At 61.0% G+C, this 12355-nt stretch overlaps 15 non-coding genes across 15 annotated transcripts; all 15 read left to right on the top strand.

Annotated features, from left to right (window-relative positions):
* The first annotated feature begins 862 nt into the window (after positions 1-862).
* On the top strand, positions 863-981 carry LOC149245653 (5S ribosomal RNA). The gene has a single exon (XR_016267880.1). It is a non-coding gene; the product is annotated as a 5S ribosomal RNA (ribosomal RNA).
* Positions 982-2076: 1095 nt separating this feature from the next.
* On the top strand, positions 2077-2195 carry LOC149245652 (5S ribosomal RNA). Its single transcript, XR_016267879.1, has one exon. It is a non-coding gene; the product is annotated as a 5S ribosomal RNA (ribosomal RNA).
* Positions 2196-2799: 604 nt separating this feature from the next.
* Positions 2800-2918, top strand: LOC149245651 (5S ribosomal RNA). The gene has a single exon (XR_016267878.1). It is a non-coding gene; the product is annotated as a 5S ribosomal RNA (ribosomal RNA).
* A 609-nt stretch (positions 2919-3527) lies between these two features.
* LOC149245650 (5S ribosomal RNA) lies at positions 3528-3645 on the top strand. Its single transcript, XR_016267513.1, has one exon. It is a non-coding gene; the product is annotated as a 5S ribosomal RNA (ribosomal RNA).
* A 599-nt stretch (positions 3646-4244) lies between these two features.
* On the top strand, positions 4245-4364 carry LOC149245649 (5S ribosomal RNA). Its single transcript, XR_016267472.1, has one exon. It is a non-coding gene; the product is annotated as a 5S ribosomal RNA (ribosomal RNA).
* Positions 4365-4967: 603 nt separating this feature from the next.
* On the top strand, positions 4968-5086 carry LOC149245648 (5S ribosomal RNA). The gene has a single exon (XR_016267416.1). It is a non-coding gene; the product is annotated as a 5S ribosomal RNA (ribosomal RNA).
* Positions 5087-5545: 459 nt separating this feature from the next.
* On the top strand, positions 5546-5663 carry LOC149245647 (5S ribosomal RNA). Its single transcript, XR_016267469.1, has one exon. It is a non-coding gene; the product is annotated as a 5S ribosomal RNA (ribosomal RNA).
* Positions 5664-6267: 604 nt separating this feature from the next.
* On the top strand, positions 6268-6384 carry LOC149245646 (5S ribosomal RNA). Its single transcript, XR_016267541.1, has one exon. It is a non-coding gene; the product is annotated as a 5S ribosomal RNA (ribosomal RNA).
* A 601-nt stretch (positions 6385-6985) lies between these two features.
* LOC149245645 (5S ribosomal RNA) lies at positions 6986-7103 on the top strand. Its single transcript, XR_016267545.1, has one exon. It is a non-coding gene; the product is annotated as a 5S ribosomal RNA (ribosomal RNA).
* A 608-nt stretch (positions 7104-7711) lies between these two features.
* On the top strand, positions 7712-7830 carry LOC149245644 (5S ribosomal RNA). The gene has a single exon (XR_016267393.1). It is a non-coding gene; the product is annotated as a 5S ribosomal RNA (ribosomal RNA).
* A 1085-nt stretch (positions 7831-8915) lies between these two features.
* On the top strand, positions 8916-9033 carry LOC149245643 (5S ribosomal RNA). The gene has a single exon (XR_016267441.1). It is a non-coding gene; the product is annotated as a 5S ribosomal RNA (ribosomal RNA).
* Positions 9034-9642: 609 nt separating this feature from the next.
* Positions 9643-9761, top strand: LOC149245642 (5S ribosomal RNA). Its single transcript, XR_016267876.1, has one exon. It is a non-coding gene; the product is annotated as a 5S ribosomal RNA (ribosomal RNA).
* Positions 9762-10352: 591 nt separating this feature from the next.
* On the top strand, positions 10353-10471 carry LOC149245641 (5S ribosomal RNA). The gene has a single exon (XR_016267875.1). It is a non-coding gene; the product is annotated as a 5S ribosomal RNA (ribosomal RNA).
* A 603-nt stretch (positions 10472-11074) lies between these two features.
* LOC149245640 (5S ribosomal RNA) lies at positions 11075-11193 on the top strand. The gene has a single exon (XR_016267874.1). It is a non-coding gene; the product is annotated as a 5S ribosomal RNA (ribosomal RNA).
* Positions 11194-11796: 603 nt separating this feature from the next.
* LOC149245639 (5S ribosomal RNA) lies at positions 11797-11915 on the top strand. The gene has a single exon (XR_016267873.1). It is a non-coding gene; the product is annotated as a 5S ribosomal RNA (ribosomal RNA).
* The last annotated feature ends 440 nt before the right edge of the window (positions 11916-12355 follow it).

Below are 12355 nucleotides of genomic sequence, written 5' to 3'. Positions count from 1 at the left end.
ATTTTGCAGCAGTGGGCGATGAATCTAGGACCGTTCGCATCGCCGCTGCGGATATGACACGAGGAGAGTGGGGGTAAGAGGTGTGGATCATATGCACTTCCGTAGGAATTCGAATTCTGGAAGAAACGCGGATCGTTCGCAGAAAGGCCGCGGGCTCTCCAGGAGTGTCGCCGGTGGTGGCGGAACTCCGCAGTTAAGCGCGCTTGGGTTAGAGTAGTACTGGGATGGGTGACCTCCCGGGAAGTCCTAGTGTTGCACCCTCCCCCTCTTTTGCGCGGCGTTTGCGACGTGGGGCTACTTGTATATCGATTTATAATGGGAGCCCGCGAGCGAAGAGATCGCCGGAGCATTAGGGGGGGCAGGGGGAGCGTAGCTGAGGGAAACGGCGACTCGCTTTAAGACTGCTCCGAGGGAAATTCGAGAACGGGGTCTTTTCCCTGGTCGGGAGTCAGGGGCGGGATCACAGTGCAACGGCGGCGACGCATTTTGCGGCAGTGGGCGATGAATCTAGGACCGTTCGCATCGCCGCTGCGGATATGACACGAGGAGAGTGGGGTAAGAGGTGTGGATCATATGCACTTCCGTAGGAATTCGAATTCTGGAAGAACCGCGGATCGTTCGCGGAAAGGCCGCGCGCGCTCACGGAGCTCGCCGGTGGTCGCGGAACTTACGCCTTTTCCTTCTCTCTCTTCTTTTCATTTTCGCTCGTCCGTTCTTCCGCTGGCTCCCCGCGGGGCGGGAGGCGCCGCCGAGTCGGGGAAGAGGGCGAGCCCCTGCGCCGAACCGTTTCGGATCGAGGGCCGTGGACGGCCCCGTGGCTCGGCGGTGTCCCTTGAAGAGGGGGAGGGGGCGAGATCTTTGCGGGTGCGATCATACCAGCGTTAATGCACCGGATCCCATCAGAACTCCGCAGTTAAGCGCGCTTGGGCTAGAGTAGTACTGGGATGGGTGACCTCCCGGGAAGTCCTAGTGTTGCACCCTCCCCCCTCTTTTGCGCGGCGTTTTGCGACGTGGGGCTACTTGTATATCGATTTATAATGGGAGCCCGCGAGCGAAGAGATCGCCGGAGCATTAGGGGGGGCAGGGGGGAGCGTAGCTGAGGGAAACGGCGACTCGCTTTAAGACTGCTCCGAGGGAAATTCGAGAACGGGGTCTTTTCCCTGGTCGGGAGTCAGGGGCGGGGATCACAGTGCAACGGCGGCGACGCATTTTGCGGCAGTGGGCGATGAATCTAGGACCGTTCGCATCGCCGCTGCGGATATGACACGAGGAGAGTGGGGTAAGAGGTGTGGATCATATGCACTTCCGTAGGAATTCGAATTCTGGAAGAACCGCGATCGTTCGCGGAAAGTCGCCGCGCGCGCTCCACGGAGCGTCGCCGGTGGTGGAGGAACTCTGCAGTTAAGCGCGCTTGGGCTAGAGTAGTACTGGGATGGGTGACCTCCCGGGAAGTCCTAGTGTTGCACCCTCCCCCCTCTTTTGCGCGGCGTTTTGCGACGTGGGGCTACTTGTATATCGATTTATAATGGGAGCCCGCGAGCGAAGAGATCGCCGGAGCATTAGGGGGGGCAGGGGGAGCGTAGCTGAGGGAAACGGCGACTCGCTTTAAGACTGCTCCGAGGGAAATTCGAGAACGGGGTCTTTTCCCTGGTCGGGAGTCAGGGGCGGGATCACAGTGCAACGGCGGCGACGCATTTTGCGGCAGTGGGCGATGAATCTAGGACCGTTCGCATCGCCGCTGCGGATATGACACGAGGAGAGTGGGGTAAGAGGTGTGGATCATATGCACTTCCGTAGGAATTCGAATTCTGGAAGAACCGCGGATCGTTCGCGGAAAGGCCGCGCGCGCTCCACGGAGCGTCGCCGGTGGTCGCGGAACTTACGCCTTTTCCTTCTCTCTCTTCTTTTCATTTTCGCTCGTCCGTTCTTCCGCTGGCTCCCCGCGGGGCGGGGGAGGCGCCGTCGAGTCGGGGAAGAGGGCGAGCCCCTGCGCCGAACCGTTTCGGATCGAGGGCCGTGGACGGGCCCCGTGGCTCGGCGGTGTCCTTGAAGAGGGGGAGGGGGCGAGATCTTTGCGGGTGCGATCATACCAGCGTTAATGCACCGGATCCCATCAGAACTCCGCAGTTAAGCGCGCTTGGGCTAGAGTAGTACTGGGATGGGTGACCTCCCGGGAAGTCCTAGTGTTGCACCCTCCCCCCTCTTTTGCGCGGCGTTTGCGACGTGGGGCTACTTGTATATCGATTTATAATGGGAGCCCGCGAGCGAAGAGATCGCCGGAGCATTAGGGGGGCAGGGGGGAGCGTAGCTGAGGGAAACGGCGACTCGCTTTAAGACTGCTCCGAGGGAAATTCGAGAACGGGGTCTTTTCCCTGGTCGGGAGTCAGGGGCGGGATCACAGTGCAACGGCGGCGACGCATTTGCGGCAGTGGGCGATGAATCTAGGACCGTTCGCATCGCCGCTGCGGATATGACACGAGGAGAGTGGGGTAAGAGGTGTGGATCATATGCACTTCCGTAGGAATTCGAATTCTGGAAGAACCGCGGATCGTTCGCGGAAAGGCCGCGCGCGCTCCACGGAGCGCGCGCCGGTGGTCGCGGAACTTACGCCTTTTCCTTCTCTCTCTTCTTTTCATTTTCGCTCGTCCGTTCTTCCGCTGGCTCCCCGCGGGGCGGGAGGCGCCGTCGAGTCGGGGAAGAGGGCGAGCCCCTGCGCCGAACCGTTTCGGATCGAGGGCGTGGACGGGCCCCGTGGCTCGGCGGTGTCCCTTGAAGAGGGGGAGGGGGCGAGATCTTTGCGGGTGCGATCATACCAGCGTTAATGCACCGGATCCCATCAGAACTCCGCAGTTAAGCGCGCTTGGGCTAGAGTAGTACTGGGATGGGTGACCTCCCGGGAAGTCCTAGTGTTGCACCCTCCCCCCTCTTTTGCGCGGCGTTTTGCGACGTGGGGCTACTTGTATATCGATTTATAATGGGAGCCCGCGAGAGCGAAGAGATCGCCGGAGCATTAGGGGGGGGCAGGGGGAGCGTAGCTGAGGGAAACGGCGACTCGCTTTAAGACTGCTCCGAGGGAAATTTCGAGAACGGGGTCTTTTCCCTGGTCGGGAGTCAGGGGCGGGATCACAGTGCAACGGCGGCGACGCATTTTGCGGCAGTGGGCGATGAATCTAGGACCGTTCGCATCGCCGCTGCGGATATGACACGAGGAGAGTGGGGTAAGAGGTGTGGATCATATGCACTTCCGTAGGAATTCGAATTCTGGAAGAACCGCGGATCGTTCGCGGAAAGGCCGCGCGCGCTCCACGGAGCGCGCCGGTGGTCGCGGAACTTACGCCTTTTCCTTCTCTCTCTTCTTTTCATTTTCGCTCGTCCGTTCTTCCGCTGGCTCCCCGCGGGGCGGGAGGCGCCGCCGAGTCGGGGAAGAGGGCGAGCCCCTGCGCCGAACCGTTTCGGATCGAGGGCCGTGGACGGGGCCCCGTGGCTCGGCGGTGTCCTTGAAGAGGGGGAGGGGGCGAGATCTTTGCGGGTGCGATCATACCAGCGTTAATGCACCGGATCCATCAGAACTCCGCAGTTAAGCGCGCTTGGGCTAGAGTAGTACTGGGATGGGTGACCTCCCGGGAAGTCCTAGTGTTGCACCCTCCCCCCTCTTTTGCGAGGGTTTTGCGACGTGGGCCTACTTGTATATCCATTTATAATGGGATCCCGCGAGCGAAGAGATCGCCGGAGCATTAGGGGGGAAGGGGGAGGTAGCTGAGGGAAACGGCGACTCGCTTTAAGACTGCTACGAGGGAAATTCGAGAACGGGGTCTTTTCCCTGGTCTGTAGTCAGGGGGGGATCACAGTGCAACGGCGGCGACGCATTTGCGGCAGTGGGCGATGAATCTAGGACCGTTCGCATCGCCGCTGCGGATATGACACGAGGGGAGTGGGGTAAGAGGTGTGGATCATATGCACTTCCGTAGGAATTCGAATTCTGGAAGAACCGCGGATCGTTCGCGGAAAGGCCGCGCGCGCTCCACGGAGCGTCGCCGGTGGTCGCGGAACTTACGCATTTTCCTTCTCTCTCTTCTTTTCATTTTCGCTCGTCCGTTCTTCCGCTGGCTCCCCGCGGGGCGGGAGGCGCCGCCGAGTCGGGAAGAGGGCGAGCCCCTGCGCCGAACCGTTTCGGATCGAGGGCCGTGGACGGGCCCGTGGCTCGGCGGTGTCCCTTGAAGAGGGGGAGGGGGCGAGATCTTTGCGGGTGCGATCATACCAAGCGTTAATGCACCGGATCCCATCAGAACTCCGCAGTTAAGCGCGCTTGGGCTAGAGTAGTACTGGGATGGGTGACCTCCCGGGAAGTCCTAGTGTTGCACCCTCCCCCCTCTTTTTTGCGCGGCGTTTTGCGACGTGGGGCTACTTGTATATCGATTTATAATGGGAGCCGCGAGCGAAGAGATCGCCGGAGCATTAGGGGGGGCAGGGGGAGCGTAGCTGAGGGAAACGACGACTCGCTTTAAGACTGCTCCGAGGGAATTCGAGAACGGGGTCTTTTCCCTGGTCGGAGTCAGGGGGGGGATCACAGTGCAACGGCGGCGACGCATTTTGCGGCAGTGGGCGATGAATCTAGGACCGTTCGCATCGCCGCTGCGGATATGACACGAGGAGAGTGGGGTAAGAGGTGTGGATCATATGCACTTCCGTAGGAATTCGAATTCTGGAAGAACCGCGGATCGTTCGCGGAAAGGCCGCGCGCGCTCCACGAGCGTCGCGGTGATCGCGGAACTTACGCCTTTTCCTTTCTCTCTTCTTTTCATTTTCGCTCGTCCGTTCTTCCGCTGGCTCCCGCGAGGCGGGAGGAGGCGCCGCCGAGTGGGGAAGAGGGCGAGCCCCTGCGCCGAAACCGTTTCGGATCGAGGGCGTGGACGGGCCCCGTGGCTCGGCGGTGTCCCTTGAAGAGGGGGAGGGGGCGAGATCTTTGCGGGTGCGATCATACCAGCGTTAATGCACCGGATCCCATCAGAACTCCGCAGTTAAGCGCGCTTGGGCTAGAGTAGTACTGGGATGGGTGACTTCCCGGGAAGTCCTAGTGTTGCACCCTGCCCCGAGGGAAATTCGAGAACGGGGGCTTTTCCCTGGTCGGAAGTCGGGGGGGCGGGATCACAGTGCAACGGCGGCGACGCATTTGCGGCAGTGGGCGATGAATCTAGGACTGTTCGCATCGCCGCTGCGGATATGACACGAGGAGAGTGGGGTAAGAGGTGTGGATCATATGCACTTCCGTAGGAATTCGAATTCTGGAAGAACCGCGGATCGTTCGCGGAAAGGCCGCCCGCGCTCCACGGAGCGTCGCCGGTGGTCGCGGAACTTACGCCTTTTCCTTCTCTCTCTTTTTTCATTTTCGCTCGTCCGTTCTTTCGCTGGCTCCCCGCGGGGCGGGAGGCGCCCGAGTCGGGGAAGAGGGCGAGCCCCTGCGCCGAACCGTTTCGGATCGAGGGCCGTGGAAGGGCCCCGTGGCTCGGCGGTGTCCTTGAAGAGGGGGAGGGGGCGAGATCTTTGCGGGTGCGATCATACCAGCGTTAATGCACCGGATCCCATCAGAACTCCGCAGTTAAGCGCGCTTGGGCTAGAGCAGTACTGGGATGGGTGACCTCCGGGAAGTCCTAGTGTTGCACCCTCCCCCCTCTTTTTGCGCGGCGTTTTGCGACGTGGGGCTACTTGTATATCGATTTATAATGGGAGCCCGCGAGCGAAGAGATCGCCGGAGCATTAGGGGGGCAGGGGGAGCGTAGCTGAGGGAAACGGCGACTCGCTTTAAGACTGCTCCGAGGGAAATTCGAGAACGGGGTCTTTTCCCTGGTCGGGAGTCAGGGGCGGGATCACAGTGCAACGGCGGCGACGCATTTGCGGCAGTGGGCGATGAATCTAGGACCGTTCGCATCGCCGCTGCGGATATGACACGAGGAGAGTGGGTAAGAGGTGTGGATCATATGCACTTCCGTAGGAATTCGAATTTGGAAGAACCGCGGATCGTTCGCGAAAAGGCCGCGCGCGCTCCACGGAGCGTCGCCGGTGGTCGCGGAACTTACGCCTTTTCCTTCTCTCTCTTCTTTTCATTTTCGCTCGTCCGTTCTTCCGCTGGCTCCCCGCGGGGCGGGAGGAGGCGCCGCCGAGTCGGGGAAGAGGGCGAGCCCCTGCGCCGAACCGTTTCGGATCGAGGGCCGTGGACGGGCCCGTGGCTCGGCGGTGTCCCTTGAAGAGGGGAGGGGGCGAGATCTTTGCGGGTGCGATCATACCAGCGTTAATGCCGGATCCCATCAGAACTCCGCAGTTAAGCGCGCTTGGGCTAGAGTAGTACTGGGATGGGTGACCTCCCGGGAAGTCCTAGTGTTGCACCCTCCCCCCTCTTTTGCGCGGCGTTTTGCGACGTGGGGCTACTTGTATATCGATTTATAATGGGAGCCGCGAGAGGAAGAGATCGCTGGAGCATTAGGGGGGGCAGGGGGAGCGTAGCTGAGGGAAACGACGACTCGCTTTAAGACTGCTCCGAGGGAAATTCGAGAACGGGTCTTTTCCCTGGTCGGGAGTCAGGGGCGGGATCACAGTGCAACGGCGGCGACGCATTTTGCGGCAGTGGGCGATGAATCTAGGACCGTTCGCATCGCCGCTGCGGATATGACACGAGGAGAGTGGGGTAAGAGGTGTGGATCATATGCACTTCCGTAGGAATTCGAATTCTGGAAGAACCGCGGATCGTTCGCGGAAAGGCCGCGCGCGCTCCACGGAGCGTCGCCGGTGGTCGCGGAACTTACGCCTTTCCTTCTCTCTCTTCTTTTCATTTTCGCTCGTCCGTTCTTCCGCTGGCTCCCCGGGGCGGGAGGCGCCGCCGAGTCGGGGAAGAGGGCGAGCCCCTGCGCCGAACCGTTTCGGATCGAGGGCCGTGGACGGGCCCCGTGGCTCGGCGGTGTCCTTGAAGAGGGGGAGGGGGCGAGATCTTTGCGGGTGCGATCATACCAGCGTTAATGCACCGGATCCCATCAGAACTCCGCAGTTAAGCGCGCTTGGGCTAGAGTAGTACTGGGATGGTGACCTCCCGGGAAGTCCTTGTGTTGCACCCTGCCCCCTCTTTTGCGCGGCGTTTTGCGACGTGGGGCTACTTGTATATCGATTTATAATGGGAGCCCGCGAGCGAAGAGATCGCCGGAGCATTAGGGGGGCAGGGGGGGAGCGTAGCTGAGGGAAACGACGACTCGCTTTAAGACTGCTCCGAGGGAAATTCGAGAACGGGGTCTTTTCCCTGGTCGGGAGTCAGGGGCGGGATCGCAGTGCAACGGCGGCGACGCATTTTGCGGCAGTGGGCGATGAATCTAGGACCGTTCGCATCGCCGCTGCGGATATGACACGAGGAGAGTGGGGTAAGAGGTGTGGATCATATGCACTTCCGTAGGAATTCGAATTCTGGAAGAACCGCGGATCGTTCGCGGAAAGGCCGCGCGCGCTCCACGGAGCGTCGCCGTGGTCGCGGAACTTACGCCTTTTCCTTCTCTCTCTTCTTTTCATTTTCGCTCGTCCGTTCTTCCGCTGGCTCCCCGCGGGGCGGGGGAGGCGCCACCGAGTCGGGGAAGAGGGCGAGCCCCTGCGCCGAACCGTTTCGGATCGAGGGCCGTGGACGGGCCCCGTGGCTCGGCGGTGTCCCTTGAAGAGGGGGAGGGGGCGAGATCTTTGCGGGTGCGATCATACCAGCGTTAATGCACCGGATCCCATCAGAACTCCGCAGTTAAGCGCGCTTGGGCTAGAGTAGTACTGGGATGGGTGACCTCCCGGGAAGTCCTAGTGTTGCACTCCCCCCTCTTTTGCGCGGCGTTTTGCGACGTGGGGCTACTTGTATATCGATTTATAATGGGAGCCCGCGAGCGAAGAGATCGCCGGAGCATTAGGGGGGGCAGGGGGAGCGTAGCTGAGGGAAACGGCGACTCGCTTTAAGACTGCTCCGAGGGAAATTCGAGAACGGGGTCTTTTCCCTGGTCGGGAGTCAGGGGCGGGATCACAGTGCAACGGCGGCGACGCATTTTGCGGCAGTGGGCGATGAATCTAGGACCGTTCGCATCGCCGCTGCGGATATGACACGAGGAGAGGGGGTAAGAGGTGTGGATCATATGCACTTCCGTAGGAATTCGAATTCTGGAAGAAGAACCGCGAATCGTTCGCGGAAAGGCCGCGCGCGCTCACGGATCGATCTCTTTCTTCTTTTCATTTTCGTCGTCCGTTCTTCCGCTGGCTCCCCGCGGGGCGGGAGGCGCCGCCGAGTCGGGGAAAGGGCGAGCCCCTGCGCCGAACCGTTTCGGATCGAGGGCCGTGGAGGGCCCCGTGGCTCGGCGGTGTTCCCTTGAAGAGGGGAGGGGGCGAGATCTTTGCGGTGCGATCATACCAAAAAATGACGATCGCTGTTAAGACATGGCTCCGAGGGAAAATTCGAGAACGGGGCTTTTCCTGGTCGATAGTCAGGGGGCGGGAGCACAGTGCAACGGGCTGATGCGACGCATTTCCGTGGGCAAGGGTTGGGGGCGATGAATCTAGGACCGTTCGCATGCCGCTGCGGGTATGACACGAGGAGAGTGGGGTAAGAGGTGTGGATCATATGCACTTCCGTAGGAATTCGAATTCTGGAAAACCGCGGATCGTTCGCGGAAAGACCGCGCGCGCTCCACGGAGCGTTGCGGGGTGGTCGCGGAACTTACGCCTTTTCCTTCTCTCTCTTCTTTTCATTTTCGCTCGTCCGTTCTTCCGCTGGCTCCCCGCGGGGCGGGAGGCGCCGCCGAGTCGGGGAAGAGGGCGAGCCCCTGCGCCGAACCGTTTCGGATCGAGGGCCGTGGACGGGCCCCGTGGCTCGGCGGTGTCCCTTGAAGAGGGGGAGGGGGCGAGATCTTTGCGGGTGCGATCATACCAGCGTTAATGCACCGGATCCCATCAGAACTCCGCAGTTAAGCGCGCTTGGGCTAGAGTAGTACTGGGATGGGTGACCTCCGGGAAGTCCTAGTGTTGCACCCTCCCCCCTCTTTTGTGCGTCGTTTTTGCGACGTGGGGCCACTTGTATATCGATTTATAATGGGATCCCGCGAGCGAAGAGATCGCTGGAGCATTAGGGGGGCAGGGGGAGCGCAGCCGAGGGAAACGGCGACTCGCTTTAAGACTGCTTCGAGGGAGGGAAATTCGAGAACGGGGCTTTTCCCTGGTCGGAAGTCAGGGGCGGGATCACAGTGCAACGGCGGCGACGCATTTGCGGCAGTGGGCGATGAATCTAGGACCGTTCGCATCGCCGCTGCGGATATGACACGAGGAGAGTGGGGTAAGAGGTGTGGATCATATGCACTTCCGTAGGAATTCGAATTCTGGAAGAACCGCGGATCGTTCGCGGAAAGGCCGCGCGCGCTCCACGGAGCGTCGCCGGTGGTCGCGGAACTTACGCCTTTTCCTTCTCTCTTCTTCTTTTCATTTTCGCTCGTCCGTTCTTCCGCTGGCTCCCCGCGGGGCGGGAGGCGCCGCCGAGTCGGGGAAGAGGGCGAGCCCCTGCGCCGAACCGTTTCGGATCGAGGGCCGTGGACGGGCCCCGTGGCTCGGCGGTGTCCCTTGAAGAGGGGGAGGGGGCGAGATCTTTGCGGGTGCGATCATACCAGCGTTAATGCACCGGATCCCATCAGAACTCCGCAGTTAAGCGCGCTTGGGCTAGAGTAGTACTGGGATGGGTGACCTCCCGGGAAGTCCTAGTGTTGCACCCTCCCCCCTCTTTTGCGCGGCGTTTTGCGACGTGGGGCTACTTGTATATCGATTTATAATGGGAGCCCGCGAGCGGAGATCGCTGGAGCATTAGGGGGGCAGGGGGAGCGTAGCTGAGGGAAACGGCGACTCGCTTTAAGACTGCTCCGGGAGGAAATTCGAGAACGGGTCTTTTCCCTGGGGGAAAGTCAGGGGCGGGATCACAGTGCAACGGCGGCGACGCATTTGCGGCAGTGGGCGATGAATCTAGGACCGTTCGCATCGCCGCTGCGGATATGACACGAGGAGAGTGTGGGGTAAGAGGTGTGGATCATATGCACTTCCGTAGGAATTCGAATTCTGGAAGAACCGCGGATCGTTCGCGGAAAGGCCGCGCGCGCTCCACGAGCGTCGTCGGTGGTCGCGGAACTTACGCCTTTTCCTTCTCTCTCTTCTTTTCATTCTCGCTCGTCCGTTCTTCCGCTGGCTCCCCGCGGGGCGGGAGGCGCCGCCAAGTCGGGGAAGAGGGCGAGCCCCTGCGCCGAACCGTTTCGGATCGAGGGCCCGTGGCTCGGCGGTGTCCCTTGAAGAGGGGGAGGGGGCGAGATCTTTGCGGGTGCGATCATACCAGCGTTAATGCACCGGATCCCATCAGAACTCCGCAGTTAAGCGCGCTTGGGCTAGAGTAGTACTGGGATGGGTGACCTCCCGGGAAGTCCTAGTGTTGCACCCTCCCCCCTCTTTTGCGCGGCGTTTTGCGACGTGGGGCTACTTGTATATCGATTTATAATGGGAGCCCGAGCGAAGAGATCGCCGGAGCATTGGGGGGGGCAGGGGGAGCGTAGCTGAGGGAAACGGCGACTCGCTTTAAGACTGCTCCGAGGGAAATTCGAGAACGGGGTCTTTCCCTGGTCGGGAGTCAGGGGCGGGATCACAGTGCAACGGCGGCGACGCATTTTGCGGCAGTGGGCGATGAATCTAGGACCGTTCGCATCGCCGCTGCGGATATGACACGAGGAGAGTGGGGTAAGAGGTGTGGATCATATGCACTTCCGTAGGAATTCGAATTCTGGAAGAACCGCGGATCGTTCGCGGAAAGGCCGCGCGCGCTCCACGGAGCGTCGCCGGTGGTCGCGGAACTTACGCCTTTTCCTTCTCTCTCTTCTTTTCATTTTCGCTCGTCCGTTCTTCCGCTGGCTCCCCGCGGGGCGGGAGGCGCCGCCGAGTCGGGGAAGAGGGCGAGCCCCTGCGCCGAACCGTTTCGGATCGAGGGCCGTGGACGGGCCCCGTGGCTCGGCGGTGTCCCTTGAAGAGGGGGAGGGGGCGAGATCTTTGCGGGTGCGATCATACCAGCGTTAATGCACCGGATCCCATCAGAACTCCGCAGTTAAGCGCGCTTGGGCTAGAGTAGTACTGGGATGGGTGACCTCCCGGGAAGTCCTAGTGTTGCACCCTCCCCCTCTTTTGCGCGTCGTTTTGCGACGTGGGGCTACTTATATATCGATTTATAATGGGATCCCGCGAACGAAGAGATCGCTGGAGCATTAGGGGGGCAGGGGGAGCGTAGCCGAGGGAAACGACGACTCGCTTTAAGACTGCTCCGAGGGAAATTCGAGAACAGGTTCTTTTCCCTGGTCGGAAGTCAGGGGCGGGATCACAGTGCAACGGAGGCGACGCATTTGCGGCAGTGGGCGATGAATCTAGGACCGTTCGCATCGCCGCTGCGGATATGACACGAGGAGAGTGGGGTAAGAGGTGTGGATCATATGCACTTCCGTAGGAATTCGAATTCTGGAAGGACCGCGGATCGTTCACGGAAAGGCCGCGCGCGCTCCACGGAGCGTCGTCGGTGGTCGCGGAACTTACGCCTTTTCCTTCTCTCTCTTCTTTTCATTCTCGCTCGTCCGTTCTTCCGCTGGCTCCCCGCGGGGCGGGAGGCGCCGCCGAGTCGGGGAAGAGGGCGAGCCCCTGCGCCGAACCGTTTCGGATCGAGGGCCGTGGACGGGCCCCGTGGCTCGGCGGTGTCCCTTGAAGAGGGGGAGGGGGCGAGATCTTTGCGGGTGCGATCATACCAGCGTTAATGCACCGGATCCCATCAGAACTCCGCAGTTAAGCGCGCTTGGGCTAGAGTAGTACTGGGATGGGTGACCTCCCGGGAAGTCCTAGTGTTGCACCCTCCCCCCTCTTTTGTGCGTCGTTTTTGCGACGTGGGGCCACTTGTATATCGATTTATAATGGGATCCCGCGAGCGAAGAGATCGCTGGAGCATTAGGGGGGCAGGGGGAGCGCAGCCGAGGGAAACGGCGACTCGCTTTAAGACTGCTCCGAGGGAAATTCGAGAACAGGTTCTTTTCCCTGGTCGGAAGTCAGGGGCGGGATCACAGTGCAACGGAGGCGACGCATTTGCGGCAGTGGGCGATGAATCTAGGACCGTTCGCATCACCGCTGCGGATATGACACGAGGAGAGTGGGGTAAGAGGTGTGGATCATATGCACTTCTGTAGGAATTCGAATTCTGGAAGAACCGCGGATCGTTCGCGGAGAGGCCGCGCGCGCTCCACGGAGCGTCGCCGGTGGTCGCGGAACTTACGCCTTTTCCTCTCTCTCTTCTTTTCAT

The sequence above is a fragment of the Pinus tabuliformis genome, chromosome 7, assembly GCF_031772625.1.
Source record: "Pinus tabuliformis cultivar Carrire ecotype Pingquan chromosome 7, CPIR1, whole genome shotgun sequence".
In the NCBI taxonomy this organism is placed as follows: domain Eukaryota; kingdom Viridiplantae; phylum Streptophyta; class Pinopsida; order Pinales; family Pinaceae; genus Pinus; species Pinus tabuliformis.
Note: the sequence above shows the minus strand (reverse complement) of the source record. Positions and strands in the feature narration are given on the sequence as shown.